The sequence below is a fragment of the Equus quagga genome, chromosome 6, assembly GCF_021613505.1.
Source record: "Equus quagga isolate Etosha38 chromosome 6, UCLA_HA_Equagga_1.0, whole genome shotgun sequence".
NCBI lineage: Eukaryota > Metazoa > Chordata > Mammalia > Perissodactyla > Equidae > Equus > Equus quagga.
In genome coordinates, this window is record NC_060272.1 from 73,454,314 (window position 1) to 73,471,456 (window position 17,143).

The 17,143-nt window shown below is 45.3% G+C and overlaps 1 protein-coding gene across 4 annotated transcripts in view; it reads right to left on the reverse strand.

The window, feature by feature from the left end:
- Positions 1-17,143, reverse strand: part of MTUS2 (microtubule associated scaffold protein 2) — a 558,867-nt gene that overhangs the window by 406,737 nt on the left and 134,987 nt on the right. The gene's annotated exons all lie outside the window — the stretch shown is intronic.

Genomic DNA, 17,143 nt, shown 5'->3' on the forward strand with positions numbered 1-17,143 from the left:
CTGCTCCCTTTTGGCCCTGAAACCAAACAGTTACAAAATGTGCCTCTGTGGAAAAACATTCCTTAAAATATTAATGTTTCGTTCCTCTGTTTTCCCTTTCTCTGCTTGCCTCCCCCCGGCAGGTAGCTGGCTCTGTGCCTCCTGGTCTCAGGAGAGGCTGGTGACTCAGGAGAGCAGCCCCTGCCGGGATGACACTTCCCTTCCTGGCTCTTGTTTCCAAATCAGGGTCTCAGGCAGTGAGAGGAAGAGCCCCTGTGAGAACTACAGAGAAGGCGGCAGAGACTGAAAGATCTCCCCAGAGTGAGTTTCCCAGGCCCGAAAAAGAGAGAGTGCTGTGGTTCCTAGAGGCGGGCAGTTGGGCGCTGTGCTGGCCACGCTCCAAAGCCAGCAGAGCTAGGTTGGGGAAGAGCTTCGCTGGGCCTTGCTGGGCTCCCAGGCTGCACAGGTTCCCGGCACAGGAGAGAGGGCAGAGCGGGTAACCTGAAGGGGCTCTGCGGCATCTCAGGGGTAACTGCTGTGGACCTGACACCCTGGACCAGAGGGATGTCTCTCCTGCTTCCTCCAGCCCCAGGACATTTGCACCAAGAGAAAGGAGGGAAGAAGGTGTAAAAAGAAGTAGCTAAGATTGAATCTCCTGCCAGCCCAGAGCAGGAAAACAGCTCAGAGTCAAAGTTAAATTAAGTTATAGCGGATGAGGAGGCACACCTCAGTTTCAAAGCTGGCAAACCACCTCGACAGAAATAAAACAGAAACCATACTCATTAGTCAGGTAAGACAAGTGTCCAGCTCATGCTGGACAGCACAGGCAAGTCTAACTCACACATGTGGCCCTGCGATGTTTATTTACATCCTCTCCTACGTGACCAACAGCAGCACAGACCCTCACTTCACAGGTTAACAGAGTTCCAATCTTAAATGAAGCAAAAGCTCATTTTTAAAAGTCTAGCCCTTAAATGAACATGTACCAGCCCACCTGCTCCCTGGTAGCCATGCCCTCCTGTCTCATCTTGCTCCTCTGCCCAGCAGCAGCCAGTCCTCTTTTAAATATGAGTATGTGATCAGATCACTTCTCTAAGGGCTCCTTTTTGCCCATACAGCACAACCCGATTTCTTGAGCAACCGTAGAGCCCTTCACTCTCCAAAACCCATTTAACTTGCCAATCTCACCCGCCCACCCTCATTCTCCCACATGGACCCTCTGTAATCACAGAGAAACGCAGCATTCCATGAACGTATCAGCGCCTTTCAAAGTCCCAGGCCTCTAGCATCTCCCCTGCCTATGATTCCCCATGCCCACAGCAACTCGGTGCCTAGCACAGAGCGGTTAGTCAACAAAGCTCAAATGAGTGAAGTACTCAGTGAAGCCCCAAACCTGCAGACATCTCCCCATGAGTTCAGTAAGCCTCACAGGCAGGAGAAGGTTCTGGTGTCCTCCTTCCACACAGGGGCAGAGGGTGCAGATGCACAGGCCCATTCTGTCCTACAGAGGCATCTGATTTGACCCTCACAAGGTAATGATTTAAACTCTTTATCAACAAGCATAAATCAGGGAATTTTGCCTAAATCATCCAAACTCCTGACTTAAGTTGGAAAACCAGGCAACCTGGTACCCATAGCCCAGAGTTCCCACACAGCAGCGCTCTTTAAGGGTAGTGCTCCTGAGGCCAGCCTGGTGGTACAGCGGTTAAGTGTGCACATTTCGTTTCGGCAGCCCGGGGTTCGCCGGTTCGGATCCCGGGTGCAGACATGGCACCACTTGGCATGCCATGCCGTGGTAGGCATCCCACATATAAAGTAGAGGAAGATGGGCATGGACGTTAGCTCAGGGCCAGTCTTCCTCAGCAAAAAGAGGAGGATTGGTAGCAGTTAGCTCAGGGCTAATCTTCCTCAAAAAAAAAAAAAATAGAGTAGCGCTCACTCTCTAGCTCACCTTATCCTCACTCCTCACAACTGTTACCCCAACAAAAGGTGTGAGGTGGCCCCCGTGTGCAAATAGAGGCCTCTGGAGCAGAAGACCCAACCCTCATCACATAATGCCCCAAATTCATTGACTCCTCAATTCGCATCACCAACACACTGAATTTAAACCTCTTCCACACCTGTGACCTCACCGCCACTTCTCAGTTTGCTGGGGTATGTTTTCCTGGTGCGGAAAGCTGGGGATGGACTATGTTAATGAGGCCAATTGTATTTTTTTTTAATTTCTTAGCAGTATATCTGAACTACATATGCTTCCCTAAAATTTCCTCATGCATTATCCGTTTTCTAAAAAGGTGTCACTATGTTGGCCTCATTTTCATAAGCTTCTTTCACTGGTTAGGTCTTAGGCAAGATGAGAATTCACCCCCAAAGGCCCCAATTACCAAGCAATGATTTTCCTGTGGCTGCCTAGATCCTCTGGCGCCTCCTCAAACCAACAGCTGAGCCAGCGCGCAGAACCGCAGCTCCCGGTCCCTCCCAGCCTCAGGAATTTTATAACGCATGCCCAACAGAGCATCTTCAATTACAGGGAATCAATATAAATCCCCCTCAGCAGACATGTCTAAGCCGATGAAACTGTTGACAAGAAAGTATCTGCATCTCTTGATTGGAATCTGGTCCAAAAGCAATTGAATCAAAGTACTGCAAAGCTGTCTGACAAACAATCGCTTTTGATTACGAGGAAAGCTGAACGAGCAACATCGTCATGCTGTAAAGGGGCTTGTTCTCCTATTAAACTAATATTTTAGGCGAGAGCTTACATCACTTCAAACTACAGTCCCCCCCTAAAATTCAGAACCCTCTCTAATTTTTAGTACTCATAAACATACTCCCCTTTAATAAAAATGCTCCCTCTGAGAAATGCCTCAGATCTTTGTCTATTCCTAATGCACCTCTTTGACTATTTGATAATTAATTGACTTTTAACACTTTTGTACTAAAAGTGGTAATTATACTTTCTGAAACAACTGTCTATATTCAGTAAATACTTTGGGCTTGTTAAGTTCACTAAAAGCTTTGTTAGTGGTTCTAATATTTAGACTTTAATCCCGTTCCTGATTGATCTCTTTGCTCACAAATCCATTTCTCTAATTTTCTGTTTTCTCCAAAGTGAATTTGCAACTTCTTTGGTGGTGAAGTGGAGACAGACATGGAAAGGAAAGCTGAGTCCTAAGAGGCTGTCACTGACAACGATGACCCTTCTGCTTCACAACACACTTATACAAAATCAGTTCCTAAGCGGCAGATGGATTTGCAGAAACACAACGACACGTGATGACGCGGCTGGGCAGGTGCCCACATCATCCCACGTTACAACCGAAGAAGCTAAAGAAGAGCTGACCTCACGTACGGGATGTAACGAAAGTCTCCGTTCCTCTTGTGGCAGGAGCCTCATGCCCCTAATTTTAAACACAATCTGCACACACCCTTACTTTTGTCCCTCCAGTCGCAGAAGCAAAGGGGTTCCCTACACCTGGGTTCTTACGCTATTCCTTCCTGTCTCTTCAGGGCCTTGATCCTCCAGTTTTTCATCGTCTATACCAGAGGTTCTCAGTGTTAGTTGTACACTGGAATCACCTGTTCACTGTAAGCAGTACTGACGCCTGGGTCCCACCCAGATGTTCTAACTGAACTGTTCCAGGGCCTGGCCTGGCCTATAGGACACCAGTGTGCAGCCAAGATGGAGAGCCACTGCTGTCTATCGTGAACTCCGTCAACAATGCAGGATCTGTGCCCCCAGCCCAGAAATCAGACTCACAGCCTGTGTGCCAAAATGGCCTAGTGATGTGTTTGTGTGCGTGTGTGTGTGTGTGTCTATGGTAAATACACAGAACATAAAATTTACCATTCAACCATTTTCAAGCATACAGTTCGAAGGTATTAAGTACATTCACATTTCTCTGCAATGGGATATATGCTTTTTATGGAACGAGTAATCATGTTATTTTAAAAGTGTTTATAATTAGGGACATGGCACATAAAAATCCAGCTGTCTGGAATCTGGCAACAGGAAGTTAAAATGGCCTCCCAGCAACAGTCACCTGGGACAGCATCACGCTGCCCCTCAGGCAGGGCATGTGTCTCAGGGTTACCAGCATCCCCACTGCTCCCCCACAGGTTACTCCCAGCCCGCTTCCCACAGACAGGCTTTACTTTAGTCTATCAACAAGCTCAAGCCTCCTCAACCCTAAAGGAGTCCTGTGTCTTTGGATCTCACGCCTCTTTCTAGCTATCCCCTCTGTCTCCTTCCTTTCTCTCTCATCCCCCATTCACTCCCCAAAGCCCTGAAACCCAGCTTTTTCCCCTTCCACTGCAGCAAGCCGACCCTGGCAAAGATCAACGACCTCACGGCGCCCAAACCCAGGGACACTGTACTGCACTGAATAGCCTAAGATCTGCATCCTCTGGAACACCTCTCTCCTCCTCACCTCTGCCCCTCTTCTCTACCTTCTCACCCAGGGCCCCATCCTTGGCTGACAGCAATGGATGACTCCCCACATGCTCAGGGTTCACCATGACCTGCAGACTGACAAGTACAAACAGCGGGTTACTCAGGGGCTCCAGGAGAGTCTGAGAGACGAGTTTGAGTTTCCAGCTCTGTCACTTATGAGCTGTGATTTGCGGCCAGTTATCCAGCATCAGCCCAAAATCTTCATCTAAAAGATCGGGATAATAGGTCCACCTCCAAACACTACAGGAGTACGTGAGAGACCATGCACACAGCTCTAGACCAGAGCGTCGCTGTCCAACAGAACTTTCCACGATGATGGAAATGTTCTGTACCTGCATTGTCCAATGCAGAAGGCTCTAGCTACATGTGGCTACTGAGCACTTGAAGTGTGGCTAGTGTGACCGAAGAACTAAATTTTTCATTTTATTTAATGCTAATTAAGTTTATATTTAATCGTTACATGGGGCTGGTGGCTCCCTGGCAGACAGTGCAGCTCTGGAGTGACAAACACTCAACAAGCATCGGGCAACAGAGCTATTATTATTGTCACTGTTAACAAAAGGAACAGCAATAACAAACTTCTCCAGCTCAGACCTCCCTCCTGAGCCTCAGGCTCTGCAGCCACTGACCTCAGGCAAGCTGCGGCCTGGTCCTCTTAGAGCATCCTACGCTCGGAAGAGTCACCAAAATTTCACCAGGGGATGCAGTACACTGTCAGAAATTGTTCTGTCCCAGCCATTCACGCCTGGTGAGGTGGTGGACGTGTGGCCACAGTCTCCAGGACACTCGGGATGGCATCGTTGCTGCAAGCGGGTGGCAGCCTAGTTGCTGGGCTCCCCTCTGGGGCCTGAGGCTGGGGAGTGGGTTCCTCTGGCCTGGAGTACTCAGCAGGGACTCTGCTCTACTCAACAGGTAAGTTCTTACATCCCGCATCTACTAACATCTCTCTGGGACTCACCATCATCCTGACAACCATAATCCAAGTGCCACTGGACACTTCCCCGTGGATTCCCCTCAGGCCACCACCAACCCTGAACTGAGCTTGGCGTCTCGGCCCCCCTCCCAAGGCCATGTCCTTTCCTACCACATCCTCACAACTGATGGTCTGAACCATCATAGACACCTTCCAAACACCAAATCCAGCTGCTTTAGACCCAAATAACTTCTCACACTGTTAAAGGAAACTTTGGAGATCATCTTCTTCCATCCTCTTATTCTATAAATTAAGAAACCAAATGAGCTGGGGCCAGCCCTGTGGCCAAGTGGTTAAAGTTCCGAGTGCTCCACGTTGGTGGCCTGGGTTCACGGGTTCGGATCCCAGGTGTGGACGTACTCCACTCCTCAGCCATGCTGTGGAGGCATCCCACATATAAAGTAGAGGAAGACTGGCATAGTTGTTAGCCAGGGCTAATCTTCCTCAAGCAAAGAAAAAAAAGGGAAGGATTGGCAGCAGACGTTAGCTCAGGGAAAATCTTCCTCACAAAAAACAAGAAACCAAATGAGGTCAAGAGACAGCGTATTCATCAGAGTTCCCTAGAGAAACAGAACCAACAGGATGTGTGTGTGTGGATGTGTGTGTGTATAGGGACAGAGGGAGATTTATTTTAATGAATTGGCTCTTGCAGTTATAGAAACTGGTAAGTCCAAAATCTGCAGGATAGGCCTGGAGGCTGGATACCCAGGGAAGAGCAGATGCTATAGCTCAAGTCCAAAGGCCATCTGCTGGCAGAATTTCTTCTTATGGGGGGGGGGGGGGGGGGGGGGCCAGGAGGGCAAAGGCAATCTTTTGTTCTATCTAGGCCTTCAACTGATTAGATGAGGCCCACTCACATTATGGAGGGCAACCTGCTTCACTCAAAGTCCACTAATTTAAATGTTAATCTCATCCAAAAACACCCTCACAGAAACATCCAGAATAATGTTTGACCAAGTATTTGGGTACCATGGCCCAGCCAAGTTGATATATAAAATTAACCACCATAGATGGCAGACAACTTTACCAAGGTCACTGAGTTAAAATCCGGGGGAAATCTAAGAAAAGCTTTAAAAAAAAAGATACAATTTCCTCCATTGCTAAAATATTTTAAAACAATCAAATTTTAATAAAAATCATTTTATTTGGCACAAGAACAGGCCAATAATAAGTTAATACTTATTATTAACATCCATAATTATAAGAACAATATAATACGTAGCTAACATTTACCGAGTCACTAAGGACCACACTCTGTGCTATCTGCTTTACATAGTGTCACATTCAATCGTCTAAGCAAACCCATGACACTGTTATGTATTTTGGCAATGCCTTTGGGTTATATTTGCAAAGAAATAAAACTTTGTAGCATGTATATATATATATATATATATATAGCCAGGTTGAAGGATGCATTTGAATTGAGACGATTTTTTTTCTGTCTAAAAATCAAAACTACGACATTAGGCACCCCTATCTGGGAATGCCCATACGTCATCCTGAGCGCTAAAATACAGTCCTCCTAGGTTGCTGGCATCAATCCCATCTTTAAAAGGTTGACATGCATCAGCTCTTTGGAATCTTCTCCCAAACCAGGGCATTCCTCAGCCATTCCAAAATAAACCAAAGCTGCACATTTGCTAATCTGAGTTTATTCCGTTATTTCAGACAACACAACCACTACCAAAGTCCACAACCCCTTATCCACAATCCTGAATACCAAAAGATCTGGAAACCGAAAGGTTGTTTTTATAATCCATTTGACACTAAAACATTACCTAAACTGATATGAAGCTATATATAGTCTTTTTCAAAAAACCCATTTAGCGAGAATGTCCATATGTTTTATTTCAGAAATGTTAATGTATTTGACTCCGTTGACCCTATTAGGAATGTCATGTTCTATATGGTATAAGCACAATCCAAAAACCTGAAAAAGTGCAGATTCCTGCACATATTTGGCCCTAAGGGTTTTACAGACAGTATTAAGGACCTATATTATCCCCATTTTACAAATGAGGTCACCAAGGTTCAAAAAGAACCCAAATATAGCTTCATTAGATGTCAATGCCGGTACGGGGATTGTTAACCACTATACTGCATGTATAAAGCACTTCCACATGCAATTGCAGAAAACAAGCTGCAAACCTTGATGTCGCAGTGGACACCATTAGACTGGTTTTGTGGACCAGGAAGTAGAGGCACTGAGACAGCAAATGATTTGCTTAAATATATGTGGTCTCATCAGAACCAGATACAGGATTCTCATAAAGATCCCCCTTATATTGATACTAGGAAGAAACCAAAACTTCCTCCAAAAGAAATAAAGGGAAGGAGTGAGGGAGGGTCATATGTGGAGTCTGATTTTCCCCAAGAGATTCTCAACTATGAGAGATCTCAAAAACCACTGCAAATAAGGCACCCTTCCCCTGATTTAGTCTTCTGAACGTCTTTCCCTCCTTTGTCTAAGGAGAATGAAGATGCCACTAGGAATCCAACAACATTCACACGATTACTCAGCACTCTCCATTCACTCAAGTACATCAAGCAGCAGAAGCAGCCAGGATGAGCGCAAGCCTTTGTCCCAGGGAGCAACGAGAAGGGAAAGCCAAACTCTGTCGTCGAGTCCACCTAATGTGGGGCTGGAAACAGGAAAAGAAACAAACTGGTCACAGGCCAGACAGGCAGAGAGTGGAGACAGGTGGAGAGAACCAGAGCAAAGCAAGAGTCTCGAAGCAATTGCCACCACCTTAGGGAACCAGGTGGCACCCATGCAGCCGTCCTGCAATGCACTGGATCCAAGGACAATGTGTCTAACAGCCCTGATAGAGCAGTCGTTCAGTTATGGTTGTTACCCAAATACCCCAGTGTTCATTCACTGATACCAGTTGGCTCTGCCCTTCTTATTCATTTCCTTTGATTGTAAATGCTTCCAATTAAATAACTGGTGGCTTAGCAACTGATTGAGAGAGAGTGGCTCTAGAGCCCTAGATCTCAAACTCGAGCATCCACCAGAGTCACCAGGAACAGATCACTGGGCCCCACCCCCAGAGTTCTGATTCCCTGGACCTGGGGTGGGGCCCAAGAATCTGCATTTCTAGCAAGCTTCCAGGTGGTGCTATGGCTCTGGAAAAGTGATGATCAATATAGTGACAAAGTGAGCCATCCATATAATTTTAGCTTTTCTAGTAACCACATTTAAAAAAGCAAAATCCAACCAGTGAAGTGAACTTGAATAATGTATTTTCTTTCATCTAATATATCCAAAATGTTATTTCAATATATTGATATAAAATCATTAATGAGGTATTTTACATGCTCTTTTTCATACTAAGTCTCCAAAATCTGGTGTGCATTTTACATTTACAGCAAATCTCAATTTGCACTAGCCACCTTTAAAGTACTCAACAGCCACACATGGACAACACAGTTACGGAAGATGCCCAGTGTATGTGAATAACAATGTACGTAGCAGGGAGATTAGCTTGAGCCCACATGACAGTCACCCAATCTATGAGAGAAGTCAGGCATCTGTGGAGGGCTGGAGAGGGGGAGCTGCCAGGGGTCTCTATGTGAGAGATCACAGGATCTCCTGGGAAAATACATCCCAAAGGCACGAGAGTGGAGGCCCTCGCACCTCATTCAGTGAGACAGAAGGGGAGACCCCGGGTCCTCATGAAGTCTACAACTCGAGTATTCTCTGGTCCAGTCCATGGTCTCCACCCAAGCCCTAGGCAGAAGAATCGTTATGCTATGGAATCAGTCAACTCTAAAAGGGGGATCTGTTAAATACAGCATCAGAAGCTCAAGGAGGCCCCACTAGGGAACCCGTGTAGCCACTCACTGCCGCCTCCTCCCCCAGTTACCAACACGGAGAAACTGAAGAGGGATGTCCTGGACTGCATGTCTGTGGGGTGGGCACAGGCCTTCTCACCTGCAGTTCTAGCCTCAGACCAGAGTCAGTGCCTCAGTGGTAGGACCCATCACCGCAACCAGCCAGGTGCAGGACCTGAGCAGGAGCAGGAAAGCCCCCAGAACTACCTGGAATTCACAAGACCCTCCCTGGAAGGAGGGTGGGGATTGAGGGGGTTTGAGTAGGACCAAGTGACAATTTATGAAAAAGGACGGTCTACCAGCAGAGACTGGCTGCTGAGTCCATTCTCAGGCTCCGGGTCTCTCAGCACACCATCATTACTTTGACTCCCAGGAAGGCATGCACAAAACTCAGGAACACCCAGCTTCACAGAACCACAGCGCATCTGCCTTTGGTGACCATGACCCTCCACGAAGGAAAACGAGGAGGATCTGCACAGACGTGCAACCTGCCATCGCCACTGCACCAGTACCCTCTTCCCAGCCACACGAGGGAGACTGCAGGCTGCCCTGCCCTGGCTTTGCTGGTGAGGCCCACTTGCTTCAGCTCACCCCCTCCTTGGAATTGTTTTTCTTAAGGTAAAATATACATAAAACTTACCATTTTAACCATTTTTAAGTATACAGTTCAGTGGCATTGAGTACACACGTTGTTGTACAACCATCACCACCATCCAGCTCCAGAACTTTTTCATCTTCCCAAACTGAAACTCTGTACCCTTTAAACAATGACTCCTCATTTCCCCTCCCCCCAGTCCCTGGGAACCACCATTCTACTTTCTGTCTCTATGAATTTGACTACTCCAGGTATCCTATATAAGTAGAGCCATACAGTGTTTGTCTTTTTGTGACTGGCTTATTTCACTTAGCATAACGTCCTCAAGGTTCATTCCATATTGTAACATATGACAGGATCTTCTTCTTTTTCAAGGCTGAATAATATTCCATTATATGTCTATACCACATTTTGCTTATCCATTCATCTATCGATGGACACTTGGGTTGCTTCCACCTTTTAGCTATTGTGAATAATCCTTCTATGAACATGTGTGTACAAATATGTTTGAGTCCCTGCTTTCAATTATTTCGTGTATATATGCAGACATGGAATTGCTGGATCATATGGTAGTTCTATGGTTAATTTTTTGAGACACTGAGATACTGTTTTCCCCAGCAGCTGCACCATTTACATTCCCAACAACAGAACACAAAGGTTTCCATTTCTTCACATCCTCACCAACACTTGTTATTTTCTGAGTTTTTTAAATAATAACTATCCTCCTGGGTGTGAAGTGGCATCTCATTGTGGTTTGATTTGCATTTCTCTAATGATAAGTGATGTTGAGCATTCCTCTGATTTTTTTCTCTTGACTGCTTCTGTCTTTGGCATCTGCTCCCCAGCCTGGGTCCACAGAACCTGCCTTTTACCATTTATCTTCACTGCCTTGGTGACCCTAGACTCTACTTACCTGTGCAACCTTCTATTCTTGCCCATCTAAATTTTTGAATTATTTGGTCCAGATGCAGTAGATATCCATCTTGGTCATCAGCTGGCACCCTCTGTCACAGCCAAGATGGATTCACTGCATAAGAATTCTTTCCTTATCCCAAGAAGAAATGAGATAGAATCCTCAGGGATTCAAAGAAAGGCCTAGCACTGGGAAGGAGTCCCCTGGCTTCCCCATTCCTTCCAGGAAGAACAGAGAACTAGATCTATTTGCACCCACTTGAGACTTGAGATGACACACTAGTGTGCCAGACTGGTCCTGGACTCCCAACATTGGCATCTGAAAGATCCCTGAGGCAGGCCAGACAAATCCTCACAGAGCCAGAGTCTCTTGAGGCAGTAAAGCCGCCAATGACGCCTAGAAAAATGCAAGTGACACAAGTGGTCACTAGGCTGGAGGCCCACTGGCAAGTGCCACGCCACTCAGGTCACGCTAACTTGCCCAGAAAAGAATGCCAGATCAGGCAAGACACCTTTCCCACAGCTCAAGGAAATAATACTGAGTGGCTTTACTTTTTTTATCCCATTTCTTTTTCCATTTAAGGTTTTTATTAATTTGCATACAGTAAAATGCACCCCTTTGAGTATACAGTGCAGCAAGATTTGACAAACACATCCAGCACACATGTAACCACTACCACAATCAAGCTATAGAATAGTGCCGTCACTCTGCAAGATGTCCCCCATATAACGAACCCTCCCTACACCCACAGCACCTGGAAACCACTCATCTATCTTCTGTTTCCATAGTTTCACTTTTTCCAGAATATCTTATGAATAGAATCCATTTTTCATAGTTTGTTTGAGATTGATCCATGTAGTTTCAGTAAAATATACATAACATAAAATTTACTCTTTTACTCATGTCTAAGTGTTCAGTGGCATGAAGTACACTCACACTGTAGTGCAACCATTATGTGTAACTTTACTTTCAAAGGCTGGTCTCAAATGATTATTTTTGAACTTTAATTCCATTCAAGGTCCCTTGAGAAAAATGTGAAAGTTTCAAATTTTGACAGCACATTCTGTTGGCAAGACTATGAGTAAGTCAAGACATGTCCCAGGTTGCCAGCACAGTCCTGGCTCACGCCTGTTGCCCCAGTCTGATTATTAATAGAGCTACTTTCACTCTTAAAAGCATCCTGGTTTGGACGATAAGCTACACAATTGCTCTTGCCACAGGGAAACAGTTTCTCTCAGACATTCCTGGGGAGAGATCAAAACCAAAAATATGTATTTTTTAAATAAAAACCTTGTGGTCTATCAAATTACAACTGTCAAAACCTTTGACCCAAAAATCTCATTTCAGAGATTTTTACCCTGCACATAAATACACTCGCACTTGCACATACAGTATGACAGCCGTGTAACATCAGAAACAATCCAAGTAGCCATCCAGAGAAAGCTGTTTACATAAACCTTGTGTACGTACCCCGCCCCATGCAGCTGTAACAAAAACCCACAATCTTAGCAACTTAGGAACACACACCCACACACTTATTATCTCACAGTTCTGTAGGACTGTGTACTGGCTGAAGCCCAGGTACAGCATGGCCCAACAGGGTCCTCTGCTTAGAATCTCACAAGGCCTAAAACAAGGGCTGAGCTCCTTAGTGGAAATCCTGGAGAAGAATCAGCTTCCAAGCTTACTGGCTTGATTATTGGCCAAATTCAACTCCCTTGCAGATGTAGGACTGAGGTCCTTATTCCTTGCTGGCTGTCAGCACAGGACAGGAACCAGCCCAATGAGACAGGGCAGGGCCATCGGCAAGGCCCCTGGCCTAACAAGATAAGGCCCCAAACCAATCAGCAAGCTAGGAGAATCAGATAGAGACCACCAAGATCCACATTCTGGGGCCGGCACAGTGGCGCAGCGGTTAACACGTTGCATTTCGGTGGCCTGGGTTTCACCAGTTCAGATCCTGGGTGCAGACCTACACACTGCTTGGCAAGCCATGCTGTAGCAGACCTCCCACATATAAATTAGAGGAACGTGGGCATGGATGTTAGCTCAGGGTCAGTCTTCCTCAACAACAACGAGGAGAATGGGCGGCAGATGTTAGCTCAGGGATAATCTTCCTCAGAAAAAGAAAAAAAAGATCCTCATTCTGCAGCCTCTGGTCTTTCCTGGGCTTATACATGCACGCTAGCACCCAGGAGGCCACTGAAGGTGACCACAGCTCCATTAGCATAGTAAATATTACACCACACCTGGGGGTGGAGAGCTAGCATGCTACTGATCCATGCATCGCCTATAGTAGCATGCTACATGATAGCGCAGGGGAAACCACAGCCCCACCTCTGCATGCCATGACAAGGCCCTCCTCCCCAGCCTTTGCTTAATAAAAGCCCCGTAATCCCGTTCCCTAACGAGTCGGTCACCTGTCCCTTTCCTTTCCATACCAGCTCCCTTGTGCCTCTCCTGCACACAAGCTATTAAACTTTTACTTTTCTACTCCTGTTTGTTGTCTCACTTGATTTCCATCCTGGGGGACAACAAGAACCCAATGTGCGGGTAACAAGCAGGGGCTGGTCTCTACTCCTAGAGGTTTCCCTCATTCCTTCTCATTCTTTCCATGTCACAGGTCAGTCCCTCTTATGCATGAAATCCCTGGCTTCTCCTTCTTCTGCATCTCTGACTCCACCCAGAGAAAATTCGCTGCTTTAAGGGTTTATGCGATTAAATTGGGATCACCCGGATAATCTCCCTAAATTAAGGTCCATAATCTTAATTTCACCTGCAAAGTCCCTTTTGCCTTGAAAAGCTGAAGCCAAAACTCAAGCCCCCAGTTCAAAACCTGCCTACTAACAAGGCAGGTGGAAGCAATCATTGTGTGAGGGCCCAGGTCATTCGGGCTACAGGTGTCTTGGAAATCAGGCATTTTCTGAGAGACTAACTCAGAGCTTTATCCAAGCCTCCTACTCTTCCAGATTCCTTTTCCATTTTGAATCCTAATAGGAACCACTGTGGACTTAACAGGACTGACTCCAAGACAACCACAAAAAACTAAATTGATAAACCACAAAAAACACTTTTTATCATTAAACTCTTCTATTAACTTGCAAGTTTTTATTTCTAAATCTCGTCCTCAAGATGACAGAACTAAATCTCTTTTTTAAAAAAATACATTGTTTTCAGCTTAGAAAAGCCAGTATACCTTAAAGAAATCCAGTATATCCTTTAATTTTCATAATTTATTCTTTAAAATGGAAAAGGTCAAATAATGGTTTTCAGGATGAAAAAGTACTAGTAATTTTCGATGATAATTCTTGTTCATAATAATGATTATTTTTTTTGCTGGGAAAGATTCACCCTGAGCTAACATCTGTTGCCAATCTTCATCTCTTTTTCCTTTCATCCCCAAAGTCCCAGTGCATAGCTATATATTCTGGTTGTAAGTCTTTCTAGTTGTTCTATGAGAGCCATGGCCACAGAATGGCTACTGAAAGACAGGTGGTGTGATTCCGCATCCAGGAACCGGACCCAGGTTGCCAAAGCAGAGTGCGCCAAACTTTAACCACTAGGCCATCAGGGCTGGCTCTTATAATAATGATTTTTGAAAAAGGATAGGGCGGCTCTAATTAGGCAGAATTTATAAATGTAAATATAAGCCAGCAATAGCTTGGTCACGGAACTCACACTTCTCCATCCAGAGTACTTAACAAAGGTTTTATTTAACCTCAACTATGGTTGGTCATGCCACCTACCTCCAAAAAGTCTCTCTAGATTAATTTTCTTCCAACCTTCATTTCCATAATAAAATCACTCGGAATTTGTAGTCATCCTGAAGTGCCCACTGGTGCTCCTTGCAAGAGCCTGAGTCCACAGACTACAGTTTGGGGAGTAAGGGAAGGGCGGGCTTGCCACCTTCTGAAGGACTCACGGACTGACAAGGAGGTTGCTTTCCACAGACCAAAGGAGAGGTGGTCACTTTGGAAAGGTCATATTAAGTTGAGAGAAATGAGGTGGTAGATCCCAGGAATGGTGCCACTCTGGCTGGCTGGCTATCCTCCCGCAACCTCAGCTTTCAGAGCCTAACGGCCTTTGCTTATATCGCCAGCAATGACTGGGCAGATGGTGCAGTGTCCACATGGCCAGTCATGAAGGGGGGATCATAACAAGGCCGGAGAGCCAGGAATGGAGCTCACCAGGTCACTGGGGCCAGAGGATGTGCTGCTGTCTTACAACAAAAGGAAATTACCACGAGTAACTGCACTCCACAGGACATACATTCCTGTAATACATCTGAATCTCTATTTTAAAACAGATCATAATCACAACCTTCATATCACAGTAATTTCCAACAGACAAGAGTGATCACTATCTCGCTCAAGTTCCAATATGAGAAGACATAAGATTAAGTGGACAAGAATGCCCTAAGAATTCACACAAGCCCAGGAATATTATTTCTACATTTTAATGAGAAAATAGATATAAATGATGCTCCCCTTGCCATTCATCTTCCTGAAAATGATATTCTTTAAGCTCTTCTTGTGTTTCTTAATCCAATAGTCAAAGTTTTCATTCCTGAGTCAGCGTCCTTGAATATTCTATTCTGTTCACTAATCAAAACTGTGTCTGTAAAGTCAGGGCTCAGGGCTTATCCTTGGTTTGAACTGTTTTGTGAAACTAGGAAAGTCTGTCTGATGTAAGATTCTTGATCCACAGGGGAAGTTTACACCAGCAGATAGCTACGACACTTGCCTATTTCACTAAAATTTCCATGTTCAAATTACTCTAATGAGTGTCAAGTGCAATAAGAATACTTAAAGAAAAAGCCCATGTGGCAAGAGAAACATAGTCGAGAAAATATGGTTCTGGAATTTGGCAGAGAAATTCGATTTCATGAAGCAATGTCACCACACCTTGTGCAATGTCATGATTTAGAAGTCATTTTTCTATCTTCATGACCCTTGCTTGAATGCACATCTCTTGTAGGGGCTGTGGTGGTCTGGGCAAGAGACAGCAAATGTATCGTAACCAGCATTAAAGTATGACGCTGAGAGGGGTCAGGTTTGTAATTCAGTATTTTTAAACTGAAAACAGTAAACAGGCAAAGATGATAACTTTCTGAATGCATAATGTTTGAATTTCTCATTAATAAAATAAATCAATCCTGAACTCCACCACCTCAAAAACTGTAATTCACAGTACTGTTTTGTTTAATTATCATTTTCTCTGCCTGCCTCCAGTGAAGGGAAATAAACATCTATTTATCATTTTGATTATAATAAAAGCTTTCATCTCCACCTGATAATACAGCAAAACAACATTATGATGACTGGTGTACATGTGAAGCTCCTAACAGCCGATAAATATGTTACTCAGAAAAGGCTGTTCTGTCAAGTAACACTTTTCTGAGTGAGTCTGGAGCTCCCTTTTTAAGTCTGTTTCCCAACTCTCCACTCCCACCGTTGTTCCACACCTCCCACCGGGGCCCTCCTGGCAGGTCTGTCCATTTTCCCCAAATGGGTCCATGTTCCAAACGGCCCATCTCTTGAACTTCTTAACCCCAATGCCAAGAACCTGATGCACAGAACCTTGGAGCTGGAGGGACCTAGAGGTCCTCTGATCCTCTCCACGCTCCCAGTGACTCCCGGGGAAGTAAGCCATAGCACTGTGAGAACGCCTAATTGAGTCATAGTCTATCCAAAGAATTTGCACTTATTAAAAGTTGACGAGTAACCCAAAGGATTATGTAATTTATAGAATTTAGGAAAGTGTAAGCAATCAAAATGAAAACATCTAAGCCACCTGCAAGAAGACATTTTGAACCCAGGATCCCCACAACAGCAGGCTGCCCCCAGGGTCAACCCTTCTAAGCTAGCACTGCTTTTCATAGCTTCACCCAGCCTTCACTCGTGAACTCACAGACCAGATAAGAGCTTTCCAGGGTTTCACAATAGCCTTCACAGAACATCTGGAAGAAAGGGGGTGTGGGGGGAGATGGCAGGGCAGCCACGTGCATTTAATTCTGGAGTTTATGAGGCGGCAGAGGGAAGAGGGTAGCTAAAAAAGCAACTCTAGGGGCCAGCCTAGTGGTTAAGTTCCCACACTCCACTTCCGTGGTCCAGGGTTTGCAGGTTTGGATCCCGGGTGCAGACCTAGCATCAGCAGTCAAGCCATGCTGTGACGACATCCCACATATAATAGAGGAAGATTGACACAGATGTTAGCTCAGCAACAATCTTTCGCAAGCAAAAAGAGGAAGATTGGCAACAGATGTTAGCTCAGGGCCAATCTTCCTCACAAAAAAAAGGTAGCTCTAGTAACTTTCTGTCCTGCAGAAAAAGGAATCTCCTAAGCTAAAATTCCTACTCTCTTAAAATTGGTTTAAATAAAGGCCAATTGGGTTGA